The sequence below is a fragment of the Homalodisca vitripennis genome, chromosome 6 (genome assembly GCF_021130785.1).
Source record: "Homalodisca vitripennis isolate AUS2020 chromosome 6, UT_GWSS_2.1, whole genome shotgun sequence".
Lineage (NCBI taxonomy): Eukaryota > Metazoa > Arthropoda > Insecta > Hemiptera > Cicadellidae > Homalodisca > Homalodisca vitripennis.
The window spans coordinates 132,122,273-132,130,745 of NC_060212.1; positions in this window are offsets into that span (position 1 = coordinate 132,122,273).

Below are 8,473 nucleotides of genomic sequence, written 5' to 3' on the forward strand. Positions count from 1 at the left end.
CTCTTTGTTTGTTATACTTAATAAAAACACAGATAATTTTTAACACATAATTAAATTATTACTTTTTAGATATAAAAACATAGATAAACTAGACCATAATATGAAATAACTATAACATAATTCAGTTCATAATTAATTTTGGTTTGTTATTGATTTGCAGTTTAGATAATCAGAAATATCAATGATTCAATTGTCATAGTGGCCACTTATCATATTGCAGCCTTAATCTTTTCCTACTTAGTTGAGGATAACTTTCATTGCACTTACTTATAAAAAGACTAAATTGCACTACTTAAGCCTCACCACCTTTTTACTTAAAAGTAAATATAAAAATGTAACCAGTTTTTTATGACTTTCGACTAACCTTACTAGGAAATTTTAAATATTTACTTACATTAAGAATTTATATTATAAATCATAGCGTTGTCTAATTTATTGTTAATAAAACAATACCAAATTATGTTACAGTCAAGAAAGATTTCTTACAGGTTTTATAAAAAGGTCGTCCAAAAATAGCCTGCCGGGAAAACATTAACTGTCTTTCTAGGGTTGTTACTTTTAGCATTATGACTTTGACCACAAAACACAAAGCAGTAATAAGATATATTTTTATAAGTATAGTTTGTATACGATCGATATGATCAGTAATATGTAAAACACGAAACGTTAATGGCCATTTATAATGTGGTAAAACTCTACAATTACGCATTTATCAATAGGTATATTCGTAGCCGTATGCAATAATAATGTCAATAAAGTTGTAAACTATTTTAAAGTTAATATAAATTACTTACTGAGCTAAAAATTACAGTTAATAACTTCAATAAAAAACTATTAACAAACCATAACTACAAAACTACTCAAATATAAACAATAAACTCTAAGTTTCAAAAATATTTTGACATTTCACAAACCTACTTATCAGTTTTCATTGTTGTTTTCTACCAGCTGACATATATTTTAATTTCAAAATTAGACACAGCAGATTGTATTTTATTAGAACGGAAGTGCATAGAGTAACTGAGTATGGCTGGAATTAACGACATGACATCCGGTGATACCGGTAGTAAAGTTTGTCTGTAAGTTTAGTTTAGCTCCAGTTAACCTTCCTCTGACGTGCAGCATCTGAAATCTGATGCTTTTTCAGAATTGACTCCTGAAATCTGGAGTCATGTTCGTCTGAAGGGATCCAAAAATCAGTCGGCTACGAAGAACGAAGTAGTTCAAAACGTATTATCATTGTCTCATCAGGTGCACATTTGAGCGCATCGTATTGCCTCTTCATCTAGATTGCACTATTTTTTGAAGTTTGGCTGTCTCTGATGTCGAAACGATGTAAGGCGTTCTTTTTGGACTACTTCATTCTTCGTTGCCGACAAGTTTTTGGATCCATTCAGATGAACATAACTCCAGATTCCAGGAGTCAAGTCTGAAACAGCATCAGCAAATGCTGCACTTAAGAAGAGGGTGAACTGGAGCTACACTCAACATTCGCATCGAATCAGCCCTTCCCACTACAGCTGCTTATGTGTGTTTATAAGTGTTGTTATACATTGGCTGATAAGATAATAAATCTGCCATGAACTGTGAACTGAACATAGTGTTAAAATATTATCAGATAAATAGGTAAAATCAAATTTCAATTTTCAATCTCACACTCCAACCTACAACGTTACATGTACGTAGATTGGTTATCTTTAATGTTTTATGTTTTGCCCAACGAATTATAATAATGGAACGCGCTCTGGGCCGGAGAAACCGAGCCGAAATCCTGGGCTGCGTTCCGAGTCTGCAGGCGCTGGAAATGGGCAAGAACTAACTCCGCCCATATGGCAGGCATTATAGTAATGATCTAACATCACTTTAAAACGCCTTCTATGCTTAATACAATTGTTAGATACTACAATTTATTTATTATTACAAATGTTAGTAGCTGATTTTTACCGTGGATTTTTATTTTTAGTTAAAAAAACGGATGTTTGTACAATATCAAAATAACTGAGATTTTGACTTTTATTTTTCTTACAAAGTCGGAAACAAAGATTACAGGCATTAAAATATTTCCCAGATGAAAAAAAACAACTTTTTATTGACAGTATTTTATTTCAAAGTAAACTACATAAAATTTACAAACATGACACACTTAATCTACGTGTTAGAAAATAAAATTATTTTGACCAATTTTTGCCTTATTTCTAAGTCGGATTTTCTTATAATGTCAAAAGTGTTATGTTTTTTTTTCGATGTGATGAGATATTATTTAAAAAATAGTTTAGTCACAGTTTTAATTAAAAATAACTCGTGGCTTCCAGTGAATTCGTCAACTTAGAAGTGGTCGCATTTGTTTGAGATAACTAGAGCAAATAATAATATTTTACAATTTTCAATACCGTACATCATCACTTGATCTACTTAATTTACCCTTAGATTTAAAATCAATAAAAAGTTAATGTGTTCTAAGATCAGCATCATTGGCATGGAGTACAGAACTCGGTGAGTTCTTGCCCACTTTAAGCGCCTGCAAAGCCATGGATACACCAGTAACGCACAGCTGTGTGCGACCGGAAAACACAACATGTGGCTTATGGGCAGTGCGCGTTCCAGTAGTATAGTTCGTTGGTTTTGCCTTGCAGATATTTTGTGTTACCGTTTAGTACAATGTTACAAAACAGCTGTGAATTAGAGCCAATATCTCACTACATGTTGCATACATACCTCATTGCAATAGAGAGAAAAGAGAAATAAAGTATAGTGTGCGTCATGTCATAGTGATACATGTTTATGCAAATTTATTACATCCAGTTGAACACCTTTGCATTATTGAATCAAAATAGTCCTAGTTGAAGCTAATAGCTTATACACTTTTTCTTCGTATACTTGGAAGACGAAAGATATAATAAATATAGTGACTGTAATTAATATGATTTTCTTAACATTAATTACTGTTATTATGTTAATTCATATTGTATGTTTACTGTCTAAACTAAATACATTGGTACGCGATGTTTGGCCAAATTACTAAACAGTGGAAAAAATATAAACAGAGATTTTATCACTTAAAAAACTAACTATGTTCTACATGTACAAATAAGGCGTAACTGTGCGTAAAAATAAATTCGTCAAACTAAGAAAATATATTTATTAATAAACATGCTAAGATTTGTTGTCACGTTTTGATTTTCGATATTATATATTTAGGCCACTTATAAACCTCATACCAAATAATTTAATGGATTGGGTATATATACGACACAAATTAAAAGAGTAAAGCCATACCAGACTGTTAGTACCCTAATTAAGTAAACCACTGTGACAACAGGTCTTTGTGCTTGCAGTTTTAATTAAAACCATGTGAGAGGCTACAATTAAAAGACTATAAAGATACTACAATATTTTAAATTTTCATAATTATATCAAATGACTACATAACCAATTAAAGACCTCATGAACATTCTTTAATAAATTTCTTAACATTTTAGCAAAAGGAAATTTGGCAGTTTCTACTCTGTTACTTTTTATTATTGCTCTATGATTATCTTGCATGTGTCTTTTGTTTTTTTTTATTATAAATCTTCTTTACGTTTCGTTAACGATCTATTCTGTAACTAATACGTACTATAGTTTAGTCTAATGTTTGCATAAAGCCTAAATAAATATAACTAAAACACGTAATAATTCTGAATGTTGTTTTATTTTTGATTCATTTTAAATTTCAAGACATTTTGAACCGTTATGGTTAAATGGACGGTTCAACCTTATTCTAATTATTCCGTGTTGCACTATCTCTTTATCGTTGACAGTATAAAATTACCACAATGATGATAAAATGTAAATATTTCAAAAATTGGCAAAGTATATTAGCATGTTGTTAATAGTAACATAAATCTAAGCTAAAACCTTACATTGAAATATTTTTTTCTAGGTATTGATCGTTTTGTTATTAACCATGGCTTCTTCATCATTATCTATAGCAGGGGTTCTCAACCTTTCAAGCTTTGTGCATTGTACACTGACATTTGGTTACGACTCCTCTCTATCATCATCTCCTTATGTGATCATCACAAGTGGTAACATTTAAATTTTTATGTTAGGGTATAAGTTAGACTTGCACATTTAAAAATTAATTATTTGATACATTTTTGAAAAAAAAGTTTAATATTACCCCAGAAACCTTTTTAAAATTACAGTAAGCCTACACTTATTGCAGCTGGTATTTTTTTTAATACTTCAATGAAACATGGAACTAAAAACGATTGTTTTTACGGAATCTGCAAAAGGTACTTAATGACGCTATTGTATAAGTCACTTTCTAATTTACCAATGAGGATGGAACTGTTTATTTTAATTTTTTTAAATATTTGGTTGTGACTGTGATAAAGCACATCGTAGGAAACTTTGACAGAGATCTTGACTTTAGGTTAGCAAATTTAGAAAATCCAGACTCACAGAGGTATGTGGATGAAAATTGCATCATCATCTTTAAAGCTTTTAAAGCAACTTGTTAGTAGGTACTATCTGAATGATATGTCATATAATATAATTATAAACATTTGTTAATCTTATTTAAATAAACTGTTTGCATAACCGAATTATATTGCCGGTTAACCAATCCAACCAATTAAACATACTGGACAAATGCACTCACCTTATTAGAGACACTATGACCTTGAACTTTTTAAAATGACGTCATTCGTAATCAAATTCAAAAACTAATAAACTTAATACTATAGTGAGCTCGTTAAACTCATGGTGAAATGAGATAACAACGTGTTACTTGGTAACAAAAAGTCGGTTGCCGGATGGGAGTGCTAACGACCAAATGTTGTGGTTGCTATGGCAACAGCGTGGGGTAGCTGCAATCACCGAAACTATTATTTGTTATGTTTGTGCTTTCGAGCGTAAAGTTGCCAGAATATATTTAAATACAGTAATGAGAATGGATTTCACATATTAAAGGCTTTTGTCAGAATGGAACCATTTGTAATGGTAATGAATGGAGATAAATAAATAAAATCGTAATTTGTTGAACCTTTTCCATATTCAACATGTTTTCAAAACAACCAGAGTCCTAAATGGGCTATTTAGAGAAGCAAACATAATTGGCCAAAGGTTAGCAAAGGCTATCACTCGAGAGGCTGGGAAAATTTAATTTCTGTTCGTCTGTCTGCGCATTTCGAGAACGACTTCCCATAGACTTAAAATTTTGCACGAACCTTCATTTATATATAAACAAACATATATTTCAATGATAACGTATGACTCTCCATGGGGTTTGCTGAGCGTTAACTAACATTTTTATATTGGTTTTATGAAATACTAGCTGTTCCCCGCGGCTTCGCACGCTTTTTGTAAGCTTTGCTCGTGTATGAGCACTTCTGGTTCAAGTGAATTATATTGTCAACGCCGATGTAGAGTTTACCTTGTTGACACTACCAAGAAAATCTGCCAAAAGTGTATGTTTATAGCCGTTGTACACGTACATGTACTTAATAATAAAGCAGTCTAACATTCAAGCTATAAGGCCAAACAGAAATTCATTTGAAAGACAAATATCCATAAAAACTTAGCGCCTTCACATAGTGTGTGGTTATTATACACAACTATCTCGTAATTGTAGTTTACAATGTGCAGGCGCTTTGATAACTTATATATTTTGCAGCGCCTCCTGGTGGTGAGTTACATCAATGGGCATAGCATATAAACCTTCTACGTGGAAAAATACATATACATACAAATTTTCATAATGATCGGTCAAATAGTTTCTGAGTCTATAAAGGACAAACACACAAACATTCATTTTTATATACAGGGTGTCCAAAAAGTCCCGGGTCAGTTAAATATTTTTCAAAGTATTTAAAATAGAGCTACAAAACCTTACAAAAAGTTACTGGACGTAAAAATCTATTTTATCACATATTCAGTGATCCGCTACTTCTTCAGGGGGGCGGCCCGCCAGGAGTCAGAAGAAAATCTTAAATGTAAGCATAGGTTGATATGCATATCAAATAAAAAATCTTTATTAGTAGAAGACAGAGCCGCAAACCCGACCTCAAACGGGATAACCGAGTCAAAAATGGCAGCCGTTCAAAGATGGCTTGAGTTTGCAATTTAGGTTAATGTAAAAAACAAAAACTGATGAGTTTATTTTTTAATTTTAACTAAGTTACTAACCCAAAACTCCGATCCCTCTCAGAAATAACGAAACTGTATTATTCTAAAACAACAATTAATTGTAAACAGTTATACAGTTATCAACCTATGCTTACATTTAAGATTTTCTTCTGACTCCTGGCGGGCCGCCCCCCTGAAGAAGTAGCGGATCACTGAATATGTGATAAAATAGATTTTTATGTCCAGTAACTTTGTGTAAGGTTTTGTAGCTCTATTTTAAATATTTTGAAAAATATTTAAGCCGACCCGGGACTTTTTGGACACCCTGTATATAGATGATCACTGAAAAAATAAGTGTATAAAAAAAGTAAGTACAGTCGTGTGCTATTTTAACATATGACATATTAATACATGTAGCCAAACTACAGACTTGGAAGTTTTACATGCTATCGCAGCACAGCCTTTTACAGAACACGTGGTATGGCGTACTAGGAGTAATATAATAGAGACTTCCTTACATTAGAAATAAAACTAAGTATAGCCTATAATACAATTACTACTTATATTATAAGATAATACTACACATCTCCAAGCTGACATATATTTAGAGAGGATAGGCAAGGTTAAGATAGAGCCAAAATTAATAAAATATGTGGGAGATTAAGCCTTAGTGATAGGAGTTACAATAGTCTGTGTCCACCGAAAAGTCATTGTTAATTACACCAGGAGTATAGGAAAACAATTAGGATACATAATCTCTGTCTTGATTAACATTAATAGAATTTATTTTCATCCGAGGTCTAAAAACTGGAATATTCTACAAGTTGGTACTGAACATAGCTTAGATTGCTTTCCGAATATCGTTGTTCAGAATGTTTCTCGTTTTGAAGTATCAAACTTTATCACCATCACGTTTAGACGTATACATTTTTCTTTCAACGATTTGTTCCTATTATTAGGGATTTAATATTAACATCCAAGAGGCCTTGGTAAAGGATAAAAAGTGGGTAGAGACGTGTCAAATATGGGTTTGAGCCTGGGTTAATAAACCCAGCCAATTCCTAAACGTTATTCATGTAGGTCACGCTATCCGACTGAATATCTGTAGCATAATTAAAAATATCGTCAGTATTAAAGTTACATCCATTCCTGTAAGTCAACCATTTAATTGGTTTCTCGTGCCTACTTCCCATACAGCCAGTTGCGCACTAATTAAATTTATGATCAGACACTCTAACTTATAAATGATCAAGAATTGAAGACATGCCACATCCAGTTTTCAAGCAGTCCAATCACTTATTATTCAATAAATTCTGGTGCTAAAAATATTTTGAACATGAATTTCAAATTGTTTTTTTTTTTTAATATACTGCCATGTTTGTTGAGGTTTCAGTAGATACACGGTGTAGGTTACGAAAATACTGACAACATTTCAATACCACCGAAACAATTTCTTCATGACTCGTAGAGATGGCTTAACCTGAGAATTGAACTATTCCTGGATGCCCGTTTTAATCAACTGCTTCTTAATAGCGTCCTCTTGACAGGGAGATATTGTCATGTAATCAACAGACGATAATGACACCACTAATTTAACTAAATGAAAAAAATAAATATACAAATTTAATTGGATCCATGATAGGAGATTTTTTGAGACTCTGAGAAACTTGTTGAAAATAAGATACAAAGTCATGTCATTTTATCTTTTGGCCACTAAATTGTATGTAAAGTACTGGTTTTATTTCACTTTTCCACCAAATCTTTAGCCCACCATATTGGGCATTTGATATTGTATTACAAATTAGGAATACGCCATACCACACGTCGCGTAACGTTACTTCTGGCTTCGCTGAGGTTACTTGGAAAATTTCAAATCTGTACCTCATTCCATTCTCGAGACGTCACTCGAACAGATAGACATATAATCATACAAAAAAATAAATTTGTGAACCTCCCCGCAGGCAAATCAGAACATGTGTCAGCCTACTTCGATGACGCTCAGCCAAATTCCATGATTAGACATGCATCAACAAAGAACTCATTCTTGTCTATGTAGACTTGAAGTTTCATACAAAATTTAAATTCTGAAGATAACATCTTTTTTCAGACACATTGCCACATGATACATTCACATTTTTCTAATTAAATTAGGTCTTATAGCAGTGAGTAAGTAATAGAAGTTCCAGTGAGCTAGGGAGAGTACTACAACGCAAGACTGCGCTGATAACTAAATTTTGTCACCTACCTTTAGCATAAACTTTTTGCTTTATTATTTTTATCTTTTTATTTTATAAATACAAATTTCAATTTAAAATTTGTCTCATATGATTATACTCATTGTTTTACAAATTTATTTATTTTG